The 15,210-nt window shown below is 43.0% G+C and overlaps 1 protein-coding gene across 2 annotated transcripts in view; it reads left to right on the top strand.

The window, feature by feature from the left end:
* The first annotated feature begins 230 nt into the window (after positions 1-230).
* LOC124606742 (ankyrin repeat and BTB/POZ domain-containing protein 2) overlaps positions 231-15,210 on the top strand; it is a 651,374-nt gene continuing 636,394 nt past the window's right edge. For both annotated transcript variants that reach the window (XM_047138777.1, XM_047138776.1), the window contains exon 1: positions 231-578. The gene's annotated coding sequence lies outside the window, so the exon portion shown is untranslated. The remainder of the gene's footprint in view (positions 579-15,210) is intronic.

Raw genomic sequence — 15,210 nt, 5'->3', positions numbered from 1 at the left:
TTCTGAAATTTGCGTTACATTACAGGTTTTCATAAATATGACATAGTGGCGCACCTATAAAATATGTAGGGAGCAAAAAAAAAAATTCGCGCCTTGCCCCCTTCGTCCTATCTCGACCAACCGCCTGCTCTCGACACTCGGGAGTTACCGACTAGTGCTGCCATCAGGTGGACGAGGTGGAAACAGTGCTGCCGCCCACCGCGCGAACTAGCAGTGCGTTTGCCGCCTGCTGTCACGAGGACTGTTCAATCGCTTTAGTTGTTTTCATAAGTAATTACGTGTTATAGGTGTGGATGAACATTTTGAAAAAAGGAAAACGGTTTTTAGTAGGATACACTTTGATTTCCGTGTTTCGAAGAAGTGTCCGCTGGCTGCTCTTGCAAGAGCACATTGTTTACATCCATCGTTGTCAGTGCCTCCGCAACTGCATAGGGTGACAACCCGACATGGTTGCATGCGATGTATCGCGAAACAAGGTGCCCGTAGTTTCTTCTCACACCAGCGAGCCAGGCAATACGTGTGATACGAAATTGCAGGAAACACCGACGATGGCTTTAGCAGGACGCAGAATATAGACGGTAAGTAATTGTGAAATAATAATTCACTGCGCAAATGGTGTTTGCGGTGCTGCGTTTACTTAACGCACGGTAGTCGTTAACACAAGATAATGTGATTGCATTAGCGTAAGTTGTTCCTCGTAGCAAATAATTACTGCTCGTGCCTTTGGACACCCCTGTGGAATGTCTTGCCTCGGGGCACAATCAACCCAACGGAGGCAGGCTGTCTTGGGGCACGCACACGGAAAATTCCTGTTTCGATTAAAACACATTTCGAGGCTGCACTTGGTGTATGCACTGTGTATTGTTATTGCACTGTTTTTTGTATTGTTATTGAGGAGAGCGATGATCTTCCTTCCTAAGTGGCATCGCATACTGCAGTTGCTGTGGTGATTATTTAACTTTATTTTCCGTACTCAACAGTCTTCATACGTCGAGTTATTAGGTTGCGTTAGATACTTTGTACAGTGCCTGTGAGCAACATCAGATTCCTGAGAAGAGACAGAGTCGACTCCAATTCGTATAGTCAACTTACAGTGCACACTACGCAAAGGTAGTTTTTTAAATATGAGACATGAATATACGTTCGTGGATTATTTGAAAGCGGGAGTTCTGATGTTAAGGAAGATTTCTGTACTACCCTCTCTCGTTACTGCCATTCAGATAACCAGACGCACAAACGTGTACACACGCCACTCAACAATTTTTATGACAACAGTGTGTATTTTTTCCCGGTAACAGTTTTGTAGCCCTGTGATAATAGATTGTGCAATAGACAGTATGCAGTATGTGAAGTAATTGTTGCAACAAAGAAAATTAAGTTGTGTCAGTCTCAGTACAGAATAGCGCACCCTGATGTCGTGCTCGTTGCTAATAACACTGATTCTAATCGTCATCCAAAACATGGAGCAGACGAGACTGTAGATCATGTATAGCGGTGGATGCAATTTTTCTTAACCTTCGAAGAGCATTAAACTCAGTAATACATGAAATCGCACTTGAAGATTTGCACCAATATGGGACCCCTAGTCAGCTGTGAGACTGTCGAAGAATTTGATTAGCAGAACAAAACGCATTATCCCGAGGCAGATTATTACCAACAGGCACCAACGTAACTATCGGTGCGTTTCAGGAAAGCGTATTTGGACTGTTCCTCCTCATAAATTACATTTATCGTTTAGACAGTAAAATTATTTTTATGTTTAAATAATGAAAAACTGCATCAGTTGCTTATTTTTTCATGTTTAGCATACATAACACGTTTCGAGAGTTAATTCTCATTTTCATGTGCATTTGTTTACACGAATATTCTGCTGATGTTTGCAATATTCATGTAAACAAATGCAAATGAGAATAAATTTTCGAAACGTGTTATGTATGCTAAGCATGAAAAACTTATTATCTGGTGCAGTTTCTCATTATTTAAATCGTGAATGACACAGTTGCAGACTTCCCTAAAATATCGTTTATGATGAACGAAATTAAGAAATTGGATTATTTTAATTGTATATTGGCCACAGTAGAAGTGTAACTCAGAAACATAGGGTATGGTAACATAAAAATGTAACAGCATTACAGGGTTAGAGAATCACAACTGGATACAGTCCATTTCACCCGTATATACTTCCGGATATAAAATATGGTGAACAAACAGATTCATTTGTGGGCTGAGCAAATGATGTCATGAATATAGCATTCTGTACGAAGAGGATTGGGGAAAACAAAAGAGAAATCTCCAGTGCAATGTATAACAGAGTCCATAGGTTTGATACTTACAACGTATCAACAGTGGGTGTCGTGTTCATACAAAAAAACGGCAATACGGTTGATAGCTAGTTTGAGACTCGAGACAGTTTCAAAGATATTTAGAAAAGTTTGAACTGGGGGGGGGGGGGGGGGGGGTGCGAAATTACATGCGAACGTAATTACAAAATTTCAAGAACCAGTGTCGAACATTTTGCAACCACATCCACATTATACTGATCGTAAAAAAAAAAAAAGGGATAACTACTGCTCACATCCAAGCATTTTCTTGTTATTCTTCAACCTTGAATGCCGAAATAACTGTTAAGAAAACAAGAAATTCTTTGTGGCATGGAAACTCCACATCGTTGGCTCATAGTTGCCAAGTACTGAGCACCTATTGCCCACGTACATTTAGTGGAGATTGGAAGTTGGTGATTTGTAACCTGTCATGCTGGAAAATGCCATGTCCAGTGAGGAAAGGATTAGCTGCGACGCGTCGCAGTTGAGAAGCTAGAGTATAGACGCCAGCAATTTTTTATATATCTTCTGTAATACTGGTACGCTGAGGCCCCAGAAAAACCTAATGCAAAGTTGTGTCCCCTGGCATGTATATGCTCATGGCGCACGTCTCCCAGAAGACAGTGTTGAATTGTAGATACTCTGACACTTTGACTGATGACCATAGATGTTAAGTCCCATAGCGCTCAGAGCCATTTGAACTTCTGACACTTCCATCGAAGTGACTTGACACTAAAAGAGATTCACCTAACAGGGCAACTCGTCTTTGTTGCTCAATAGCCCAATCACAATATTTTTTTCAGTACCGCAGTGGTAACACCGTTTCGCATCAGATCACCCAAGTTAAGCGCTGTCGGGCTTGGCTAGCACGTGGATAGGTCACCATCCAGGTGTGCCGAATGCTGTCGGCAAACGGAGTGCACTCATCCCTCGTGAGGCCAATTGAAGAGCAACGTGAGTGAGAAGTAGTGGCGCCGGTCACGAAAACTGACAACAGCCGGGCGAGCGGTGTGCTGATCACAAGCCCATCCGTATCTGCATCCAGTGACGCCGAGGATGACATGGCAACCGTCGCTACCATTGGACATTCAAGGCCTGTTCGGGTGGTGTTTGTTTTTGTCCATTGAACTGACAATTGCCGGTGATGTTTGCTCAACATAAACTAGCTCCATTTGCCCATGGACGCTGAAGCGCCCAGGAAACTGGCATAGGCATGAGTATTCAAATACACAGGTATGTAAACAGGCAGAATACGGCGCTGCATCGGCAATGCCTATACAAGACAAGTGTCTGGCGCAGTTGTTAGATCGGTTACTGCTGCTGCAACGGCAGGTCATCAAGATTTAAGTGAGTTACAACGTGGTGTTATAGTCGGCACAGGAGCGATGGAACACAGCAACTCCGAGGAGCCGGCACGGTAGCTCAGCATGTTTGGTCAGAGGGCTGCTTGCCCTCTGTAATAAAAAACGGATTAAAGGAATCAACTTGAACGGATGTCATCTGACGTCCACCCAGACCAAACGCAACGAACAGTAACGAAAAAAAAAGAGGTAGTGTCCGCAGCTTGTGGTCTCGCGGTCGCTTTCTCGCTTCTCGAGCACAGGGTCCCGGGTTCGATTCCTAGCGGGGTCAGGGATTTTAACCTGCCTCGAGGTGACTGGATGTTTGCGTTGTCCTCATCATTTCATCATCATTGACGAAAGTGGCGAGATTGGGCTGAGCATAGGCTGGGAATTTGTACGGGCGCTGATAACCGCGCAGTTGAGCGCCCCACAAACCAATCATCATCATCCGAGGTAGCGATCAAGTGGGGATTTTCTCGTACGACCATTTCAGTAGTGTACTGTGAATATCAGGCATCCGGTAAAACATCAGCCCTCCGATATCGCTGCGGCCAGAAAAAGATCCTGCAAGAACGGGACCAATGACGACTGAAGGCAATCGTTCAACGTGACAGAAGTGCAACCCTTCCGCAAATTGCTGCAGATTTCAATGCTGGACAATCAAAATGGCTCTGAGCACTATGGGACTCAACTGCTGAGGTCATTAGTCCCCTAGAACTTAGAACTAGTTAAACCTAACTAACCTAAGGACATCACAAACATCCATGCCCGAGGCAGGATTCGAACCTGCGACCGTAGCGTTCTTGCGGTTCCAGACTGCAGCGCCTTTAACCGCACGGCCACTTCGGCCGGCGCTGGGCAATCAACAAGTGTCAGCGTGCGAATCATTCAATAAAACATAATTGATATGGGCTTTCGGAGCCGAAGGCCCACTTGTGTACCCTTGATGACTGTACGACAAAAAGCTTTATGCCTCTCCTGGGCCTGTCAACACCGACATTAGACTGTCGATGACCGGAAACATGTTGCCTGCTCGTACGAGTCTCGTTTCAAATTGTATCGAGCAGATAGACGTGTAAGGATATGGAGACAACTTCATGAATCTGTGGACCCTGCATGTCAGCAGGGGACTGTTCAAGCTGGTGGAGGCTCTGTAATGGTGAGGGGTGTGTGCAGTTGGAGTGATACGTCTAGATGTGACTCTGACAGGTGACACACACGTAAGTATCCTGTCTGATCACCTGTATCCATTCCATGTCCATTGTGCATTCCAATGCACTTGGGCAGTTCCAGCAGAACAATGCGACACCCCACACATCCAGAATTGTTACAGTGTGGCTCAAGAAATACTCTTCTGATTTTAAATACTTCCGATGGCCAGCAAACTCCCCAGATGTGAACATTGTTCGACATATCTGGGATGTCTAGCAACGTACTGTTCAGAAGAGATTTACGGACAACTTGCAGGATTCATGGTGTCAATTCCCTACAGCACTACTTCAAACATTAGTCAGGTCCAGGCCCTGTCGTGTTGCGGCATTTCTGCGTGCTCGCGGGGTCCTACACAATTTTAGGTAGGTGTGCCAGTTTCTTTGGCTCTTCAGTGTAGAAGGCAGCGGTTCAGGCCGTAATCTTTGACGTCTGCAAGGTATTTCTTGCAATTCCAGGCTGATGCCAAGTGAACCAAATGCTAGATTACAGAATATCAGAGCAGCATTATTATTTTATTCAGAACTCTGTAGAAGATAGAACTCATCGCGTCATTTGAAAGTTGCGAACATTACTGTTGTAAAAGTAACTTCGGTAATACCCCAAAGGCTGATACATTTCACGAAATATTTAAATGACCTAGTGGATAATAGCGAAAGCTCTATGAGGCTCATAGCTGGTGAATCTGCTGTGGGTAGGAACTATGCCCAATACAGGAAGATTTGCAGACAGTTGAAGCTTTTTGCAGGGACTGACAACTATTGAGCTTCAACACAATTATACAGTACTGTACAAACAGTAAGAATAGTAAGCAAGACTCATTGTTACTTACACTATTTGCGAGAGGCTCTGCATATAGCAACAATAGTTACTTAGTTGCATGAAAAGTGAATGCCAAACTGAGATTCATTAGGAGATTGTTAAGGGGGTGTAATTCATCCATGAAATTACATAATCGATCGAGTCTTGTTCGTCCGTCTGGGATGTTTACCAAATCGAATTAATTGGGAAGACGCAGAGTGCCCAAAGAAGAGTAACGCTTTTCCTAATGTGTTTGTCTGATAAACGCGAGAACGTCACGGGGAAGAGAAGCATTGTGCATCTTGAAGAAGAAATTTGCATTTAAAATTCCGAGAGCTTATATCCCGAGATTAATCAGGAAACATGTGTCACCCTGCCACGATTATCTAGCGAAATGACCATGACCAGAAAACACCAACTACTTACCGGCCATAAGGTGGCTCCTGGAGTATAGACGTAAATATACATTGCCGCCGGCCGCTGTGGTCGAGCGGTTCTAGGTGCTTCAATCCGGAACCGCGCTGCTGCTACGGTCGCAGGTTCGAATCCTGCCTCGGGCAGGGATGTGTGTAATGTCCTTAGGTTAGTTAGGTTTAAGTAGTTCTAAGTTTAGGGGACAGATGACCTCAGATGTTGAGTCCCATAGTGCTTAGAGCCATTTGAACACTGCCTGAAAAGAATTAGTACACACTTTCAGAGGTTTCCTGTTCACTCAGAATTTATTGTTGCAACAGCGCATATGAAGTCCATGAAATGATTACATTTACAGATCAATAGCATGAGCGGTTCTGAGGTACCAGGTATCAACCCATGCTGATATACCAGTATTAGTACGGGTGGCAATGCAGGTGCTGGCCCTGATATCCAGTCGATTGTACAGATGGCGAATACTGTCCTGGGATACGTTATGCCTCGCCTGCTCGACTTGTTCACGTAGTTCTGTAACACTTGTTGGTTGACGAGTCGCACAAGTCATTCTCGTCCTATCATATCCCACACGTGCTTGAGTGGAGGCAAGTCCAGAGACCACGCTGGCCAAGGAAGTTGCTGCACGTCATGCAGAAAAAGTTGAGTGTCATGAACAGCGTGTGGGTGAGCATTATCCTGTTGGAACAACACATCGCCTTCCTGGGGCAAGAATGGCAAAAGAACAGGTCTAAGAACATTCTGCATGTACCTGGCGCTGGCTAGCGTTCCCTCCAGAAACATTGAAGGTGAACGAGAGTTGTAGCTCATCGCACTCTAGACCATACAGCCTGGGGCGGGGGCCAGTGTGTCTTGGAAGGCGAGACGGCGCGCACCAGGTCCATGTCGTACACGCAAACGACCATCACTTGCGTGCAGGCAGAATATGCGTTCATTGCTGAAAACCAGGGCGTGCCATTCAATCTTCCAAGTGATCCTCTGACAGCGCCAATCGAGCTGTCCAAGTCAATGCCGCGGCGTAAGGGAAGACAGGCTATAATCCGTTCACCATAAGAATAAACCTGATGTAAACATTGCATTATGTATTCTTGCGCCTTTTCTGGAACCTCATTGGATTTCCGTTTCACATGGGCTGCAGCCAAGCTGTCTCGAGTACTGTCAAGTACGATAATAAGGGTACGTTTTGTACTCTGCTTTAGTCGCACAGCGATAATACGTGACAACAGCTTTACCGGCGCTTGTAACTTGGACAGCACTCTGGCCGTTCAGCTGATACAGCTAACCTGCAGCGAGGTGGCAAACTGCAGTTCACACGCAAAAAGAGACAAGCAGAGGTGGACTAAAGCTTCGGATGTCATTCAATTTTTAAGCAGAATGAAATAATACACTGGAAATCTTCCACAATGCGCTCCTTAGACGACTAGACCGAAACCGCAACACGTTGCCGTTTTAAGCTAACGTACTATTGTAATTAAAAACAAGAATATTTCTGACGTAACCAAAGGGTAATTTTTCTACATAAGCTGTGTGTAACGTAGGAGAGTACTGAAGCATTTCACCGTATAGTTAAATATTGAAGCCACTGAAGGTATTACTTACAGTCAGTCGTCTGGTAATCTCTTACCTCCTTCCTTATCCGAAACAAATACATTTCAGTTCTGGAAGCGTCACCTGCTACGTTGTTAACGAGCCTATCAACAACAGAAACCATGAAGCCAACCAGGCGCAGCTTTTTCTCTTCTTTTATGACGAGCCGTTCTATATCCCGCCAGAGTTCGGCAGTGACGTGTGAAAAAGCTGCGTGCGTTAGTTCCAGTACGTCTAGCAGCTTAACAGTGTTGTTACTTCTCGGGCCGAATCCCGCAGCTTGGCTCCAGATCATTTCTGTTGGGTTCATATTGTAATGGTACAGCAGCAAATGTAAAAATGCAGCGTTAGTACAATGTGTTCGATGCTGTGAAAATCATTGTCGCTCATGTTTCTACGATACGTATCTACCTCTGTTGTATCAAACGCCGGCCGGTGTGGCTGTGCGGTTCTAGGCGCTTCAGTCTGGACCCGCGTGACCGCTACGGTCGCAGGTTCGAATCCTGCTTCGGGCATGGATGTGTGTGATGTCCTTAGGTTAGTTAGATTTAAGTAGTTCTAAGTTCTAGGGGACTGATGACCACAGATGTTAAATCCCATAGTGCTCAGAGCCATTTGAACTTTTTTTTTTATCAAACGATGGGCATAGTCCAAATAAAGAGAATTTGGTTTTTCATTTTTGCTTTAAAAATTAAATTGTTATGTTTTCTTAATTTCAACAACTTTTACGAACAGTCTTTCATAAAATATCGATAATTAAGAATTCGTATTGGAAATGGAAACGTGAATTTCGCGTCCAATATGTAATTAGAAACAAGAAGTCGTGCATTATTCATAAAAAAGATGATGAGTTTTATAATTACGAGATGTAGATATTACAAATTGAACGAGGAAAAAAAATGATACCTTGAGGTTTTAAACCACAGCAAGAACGTATGTAATTGGATCACGTTCCATAACGCTACCGACTGAGCTAAGTTTCAACAAAAAGCTGTATATTAACTGCCTTATATACAACTGGGGAAACTTCAGAGCCGATTATCTCCGTAAATTGATGAAAAACTTTAAGAACAGCCTATTTCTCGGCACTTTTTAACCGTGTTCCACGCTCGTGTTTCACTACGGAACAGAAAAGCAGCCTCAGTCATTTTCATACTGCACATTATCAGCGCGACAATCAGACCACAACGCGGCAGAGGCTGTGACTACACGATTTTTGAAGTAAAAACTACGTATCTAAAGCGTGATTAAGAAAAATGTTGATTGCTATTAATACATTTGAATATCTTAAAGTTTCATTTAACGTAACTTAGTAACAAGATACCTAATACATAAGTAGGACCTACTTCCAAGAGCGTAACAACACCAGTGTACGTGTGCTACGGCTTCTGACCAATCATCGCGATTGTGTTTTGGCTTCTGACCAATCATCGCGATTGTGTTTGTTTACATCAGGTTTATTCTTACGTTGAATGGATTATAGAGGTGTGTGTGTGTGTGTCCGTAGTCCCACTCAGTTGGCTGTAGGAAGCCCGAGCACATATGCGTGGTACGGTCGCCTACTTGCTTCACACGTTTGCACGACACTGACAAGGGAACCTCCCCATCGCACCCCCCTCAGATTTAGTTATAAGTTGGCACAGTTGATAGGCCTTGAAAAGCTGAACACAGATCAATCGAGAAAACAGGAAGAAGTTGTGTGGAACTATGAAAAAATAAGCAAACTATACAAACTGAGTAGTCAATGGGCAACATAGGCCAGATCAAGGATGATGTGAGCTCAGGAGCGCCGTGGTCCCGTGGTTAGCGTGAGCAGCTGCGGAATGAGAGGTCCTTGGTTCAAGTCTTCCCTCGAGTGAAAAGTTTAAATTTTTATTTTCAGACAATTGTCAGAGTTCAGGCACTCACACATAATCAATTTCGCTATCCAAAATTCCAGGACATGTTCAGATTTGCTTGGACATATGCAGGATTTGACGGTCTACACACGGAAAAAATTGGAAAGTGTGCAAGTTAGGTGGGTCGACAACATATTCCTGTCATGTGACGCACATGCCATCACCAGTGTCGTATAGAATATATCAGACGTGTTTTCCTGGATCAAATGTTTTCGGTTCCCATTGGAGAGGCACGTCCTTCCGTCTAGTAATCGCACGGTTTTGCGGTGCGGTCGCAAAACACAGACGCTAAACTTATTACAGTGAACAGAGATGTCAATGAACGAACGGACAGATCATAACTTTGCAAAAATAAAGTAAGAAAACTTTTCGCTCGAGGGAAGACTTGAACCAAGGACCTCTCGTTCCGCAGCTGCTCACGCTAACCACGGGACCACGGCGCTCCTGTGCGCACATCGTCCTTGATGTTGCTTATGTTGCCCATGAACTACTCAGTTTGTATATTTTGCTTATTTTTTCATAGTTCCACACAACTTCTTCCTGTTTTCTCGATTGATCTGTGTTCAGTTTTTCAAGGCCTATCCACTGTGCCAAATTATAACTAAATCTGAGGCGGGTGCGATGGGGAGGTTCCCTTGTGAGCATTATGGCCGTGAGCATTCCGTATTAAAGGATAGACACAGATGGCGCTCTACGCTATCTGTTTGGGGACGACGCTGAAACCGTTGTCAGTACATCTACTATCCCTCAGGTGGCATATGCCGTCATCGGATCGAAATATACGTCAGTTTTCCAGGTGTACACAATTTTTTTCCGGCATTGTAGATGCGCACACATTCTGGCAATAAGATGTGGAGATAATATAGTCAAAATTGGCTCTGAGCACTATGGGACGTAACATCTGTGGACATCAGTCCCCTAGAACTCAGAACTACTTAAACCCAACTAACCTAAGGACATCACACACATCCATGCCCGAGGTAGGATTCGAACCTGCGACCGTAGCGGTCAGGCGGTTCCTGACTGAAGCGCCTAGAACCGCACGGCCACACCGGCCGCCTATAGTAAAAAAAAAGAAAAAAAAAGCAGAAGATTCGCATGTATAAAATCGACAGCTGCTGTCTGAAAGCCGGCCGAAGTGGCCGTGCGGTTAAAGGCGCTGCAGTCTGGAACCGCAAGACCGCTACGGTCGCAGGTTCGAATCCTGCCTCGGGCATGGATGTGTGTGATGTCCTTAGGTTAGTTAGTTTTAATTAGTTCTAAGTTCTAGGGGACTGATGACCAAGGCAGTTAAGTCCCATAGTGCTCAGAACCATTTGAACCATTTGCTGTCTGAAAATGATCGAGATGGGTCGTTTTTGGGCTCCTAGTCGCTGCATCTGTCTGTCGAGATTGGAGGATTCAAGAGGGGCCACCACCAGTCTCTGGGTCGACCCGTACCGTTACCTGAGCTCGTCACGTGGAGATCCCATTTCTTTTACTCTTTACTTTTTTCTGTTTTTTGTTGCAACAAATTTTTGCTTACTTGAAAGAAAATAACCGTTCGTGAAATGGTAGTATAATTAAATTGTGTGATAATTTAGAAGGAGAAAGAGAAGGTAGGCTAGATGACAGATGTTAGAATTGCCACCTTGGTATCTGATATCTGAGGGTGAATACCTCGTATTTGTCATCGAGCCGTTGATCCGCAGACACCACACCTGATTGTGTGTTAGTGGTAGATAACTTGATTAAGGTCATCTAATTTGCTGGGTGTAGTATACTTAGAACTAAGGTTATGTCGTTGTTCTTGTTGTTGCTGTTGTTGTCTTCAGTCCAAAGACTGGTTTAATGCAGCTCTCCATGCTACACTACCCTGTACAAGCCTCTCCATATCCGAGTAACTGCTGCAAGCTACATCCTTCTGAATCTGCTTAGTGTATTCATCTCTTAGCCTCCCCCTACGATTTTTACCCTCAAGCTTCCCTCCAATATTAAGTTGGTGATCCCTTGATGCCTCAGAACATGTCCTACCAACTGATCATTTCATCTAGTCAAGTTTTGCAACAAATTCCTCTTCTTCTTAATTCTATTTAGTACCTCCTCATTAGTTACGTGATCTACCCATCTGATCTTCAGCATTTTCTGTAACATCACATTTCAAAAACTTCTATTCTTACGTAACAATGCGCGGGCACTGTTTAAAGTACTACCTTATACTTATGTACTGTTTAAAAGTGACCTTTCAGTAACAATGACCGATCTCTGTTTAGCCTAATATGTAACATATCTGTCGTCCAGAGTTCATAGTCGGTTAATTTTTCGGTGGGTTTCCCTCCTCCTCCTTGTTCTTCTTCTTCCACCCTATGAAGTCCCTAATTTTGTTGCATATTGACGTGCTCTCTGTGTGGCCAATTGTGCAGGTATTCTTTGTAAGTTGTTTTAGAAATTATATCTGCTAGTTTTTTAGATGCTTCCACTGATCATCATTCCTAATGGCTTCATGTATTTCGCGTTCAGTGGTTGTGTTGTGTACCTGTGATGTTCCCCTGGTGTTTTTGTAATACCCGCTGAATAGAACTGTATGTTCTGGGTTCTTAATCCCCCAAAGCGCAATTTTGTGTCTGACCTTGTGGACCTACACGGCTGAGATAAGGTCCGTTTCTAGTTAATAAGTGCAACACGCCGCTGTTAGGGTCGACATGATTCATTCTCAACGGCTCCGAGATGCCGGGGAAAATTGCATCGGCTCTTCGTCCCTTATCGCTGACCTCTCCTTCATCTTGCTAGGTCTCCTCGCGCCAGAGTTTAAGTTGGTGCCTGATGTTAAGAGGTACGCTGGTTACTGGTCTAACCTGGTCTTTAACCTGTACGTTGCAGCCCGATATCTAATAGTAATATCAATCGAGTATCTTTCAAGTAGTATCACTGAGTGGTTCCTAATGGCCCTGATAGTCCAAGCAAGTCACTCCTAATTCCTTTGTCTCCTCTAAATGGCCGGTTACACACTCAGGTTTGTCTGAGCAGGCCATGTTCTCAACGACCATCCTCACATCTGGTCTGCAGTACAGTATTCAATTCATATTTACAACTCCAAATCACAATGTAGCTTTCGCACAGTCCTTAATCAGTAGCCCGAGAGTGCAGAGTATTTTCTGACCATGACCAAATTAATTAATTTTGCTTGTAAGATAATTATTCTGTCCAGTCCTATTATTTCGGAGGTTATGACAAGAAACATATCAGCAAGGAGGATAAGGACAAAAAGTGGCTTCTAAAACGTGTACCACTTTCGCATGTTAATCTTTTGAAGGAATTAAAAAAGAGAACTGCTTTAACTACCTAGGACGTAGAGAGAATCTTTGTTTTGTTGCGGTATGTTGCACCATGACATAAGCAGAAATGACACAGAAATGAGAAAATCGATAACTTCTTTTGAAAGAGTGTCATAAACATTGAGGCAATAACACTGAGATACTTGGCAGCTGACTGAAGCAACGATTTGTCTCTACAAACACTGTCAGTGCTAATATCTGAACGTGTCAAGGGCCCGTTTAACAACTGTTCTATTCGTGATGAGAGTTAATCGGTGTGTCCATGTACTGGCAGCAAAAGCAAAGTACTGATTCGAAGATGCACAGTTATACGTTCTTGTAACTGATAAAGGTGGTCTTCAGGTATGCCACATCCCACTGAAGATACTCATTGTTAATTCGATCCCACAGAGCTGCCACATTGCGGGGATGTTCATGGTTACATTTCGATATTAAAAAGGAAAACACTTCCTAATGTTCTCCAAAATTACAGGTATCTGGTCACGATCCAGCCTTCGACTTCTCAGGCCCATCTTCATGTGACAACTGAAAGTCGGAAACACAGGTAAACATGATGTGTGACTTACACAGATATTATGTGTATAGAAGATACAAAAATGAGAAAGTGTGTACCTAGTAAAATATTACAATATACATTAATTAAAAAGGAAAGTAAACAAAGTTTTCATGTGGAGATAGGTATAACAAATGATCATAAATAAAGTGAATTTACTGTTTGAATCTAGTGTTTGTAACGAAAACATAATTTAACAAGGGGGAAAACGGAAATTGGGTCTGATCATTTAATACTAGACTGGCAGTCTTCATTCTGTTTGTGTCATCTGTTTGTGGATTTCCAATGCACTTTTTCAAACTGCTTGCAAATGATTTTATATACAGCACTCTGCGCCAAGGGTTGCATTTTTCTTTAATATTCAATAAAAATTTGATATGTTATTGATATTCTAAAATGCAGGTCTGTAGCTAAGAGACTAACTTTTTTGCAAAATTGTCTAAAATGTTGCCAAAGTATGGAATTTTGCCCCAGGCTTTGAAACTATCGAGTGGTTGTTGTTGGCCAGCGTACAGAAGTGGTGCAATTTTCTTTTTTATCAATCAAGGTAAAGCTATATCCATTGCTGGAAGTGATTTGTTTGATGGTTGGTAGTTCTGTTTGAAAGGCTGATTTGGATAATGGAACAGATGTGAAGCGATACACCATTGAATGGAAAGCTGCCTGTTTGTGGCTGTGTGGACGCTGTGAGCTTGCAGGGATTACTGTTATCATGAGCTATGTTTTCCCGCAAGTGCTGAATACGTGTTATCTTGTATTAATATCTATATTAAGCAGAAATATGACCGTACTGGAAATACTGGAATTCAATCATGCCGCGTAATGCCAGCCTAGTTTTAAATGATCAGACTCAATTTCCGTTTTCCCATTTGTTAAATTAAGTTTTCGTTACAAATACTAGATTCAAACTGTGAATTAATTTTATTTCATGTTATTTGTTATATGTATCTCCACATAAAAACTTTGTTTACCCCCCTTTTAGTTAATGGAATTAATGTAATATTTTCCCTATTTCATGTGGAGATAGGTATAACAAATGATCAGAAATAAAATGAATTTACTGTTTGAATCTAGTAGCAGTAGAAGTCGACTCTTTCTTCTTTAATGGCCAGCGTCCCTCTTGTTTACGTAGCCTTATTGCCACAGCTCTGCCTGACCTACAAATATGCGCTTTTCCAAACTGCTTGATTATTGTATCTTCTGTACAAATAATATCTGTGTAAGTAGCACATCATGTTTATCTGTGTTTGCAACATTCAGTTGTCATATGAAGATGGTCTGAGAAGCCGAAAGACGGTTCGTGACCAAATAAATATAATTTTGTTTTTCTTTTTAATATTCTTAACATGTTCTGCCAAGCATCGACGGAAAAAAATCAGTTAATGTTACGTTTCACCTTCTGTTTCAATTAGTTACAGACATTTTCTATGGTATTAAGATTGCATCATTATTTAGCGAGCCAGTCGAAGTGCAGTAGGATTTCTCAGCGTTCGTCAAACTAGGAACGTACGCGTACAACCCTGTGAACAAGGCTGCTGCCATCTTGGAAGATTGAAGTGTTCACCGCGGAATCATCAGGTAGGTGTAGAAGAAAGAGCAAAACTCGATCAACCGAGAATGCTGAAATAAATGTCCTTCATGTTCTCGATAACCCGAATAAGTGGACACAAGTCATGGTGACTGCAACCTCCATCCCTCTGAATCTGCTTATTGTATTCATCCCTTGGTCTCCCTCTACGATTTTTACCCCTCCCCCCC

This window comes from Schistocerca americana, chromosome 3 (genome assembly GCF_021461395.2).
Source record: "Schistocerca americana isolate TAMUIC-IGC-003095 chromosome 3, iqSchAmer2.1, whole genome shotgun sequence".
Classification (NCBI taxonomy): domain Eukaryota; kingdom Metazoa; phylum Arthropoda; class Insecta; order Orthoptera; family Acrididae; genus Schistocerca; species Schistocerca americana.
The sequence above is the reverse complement of the archived record's forward strand: the minus strand, read 5'-3'. Positions and strand labels throughout refer to the sequence as shown.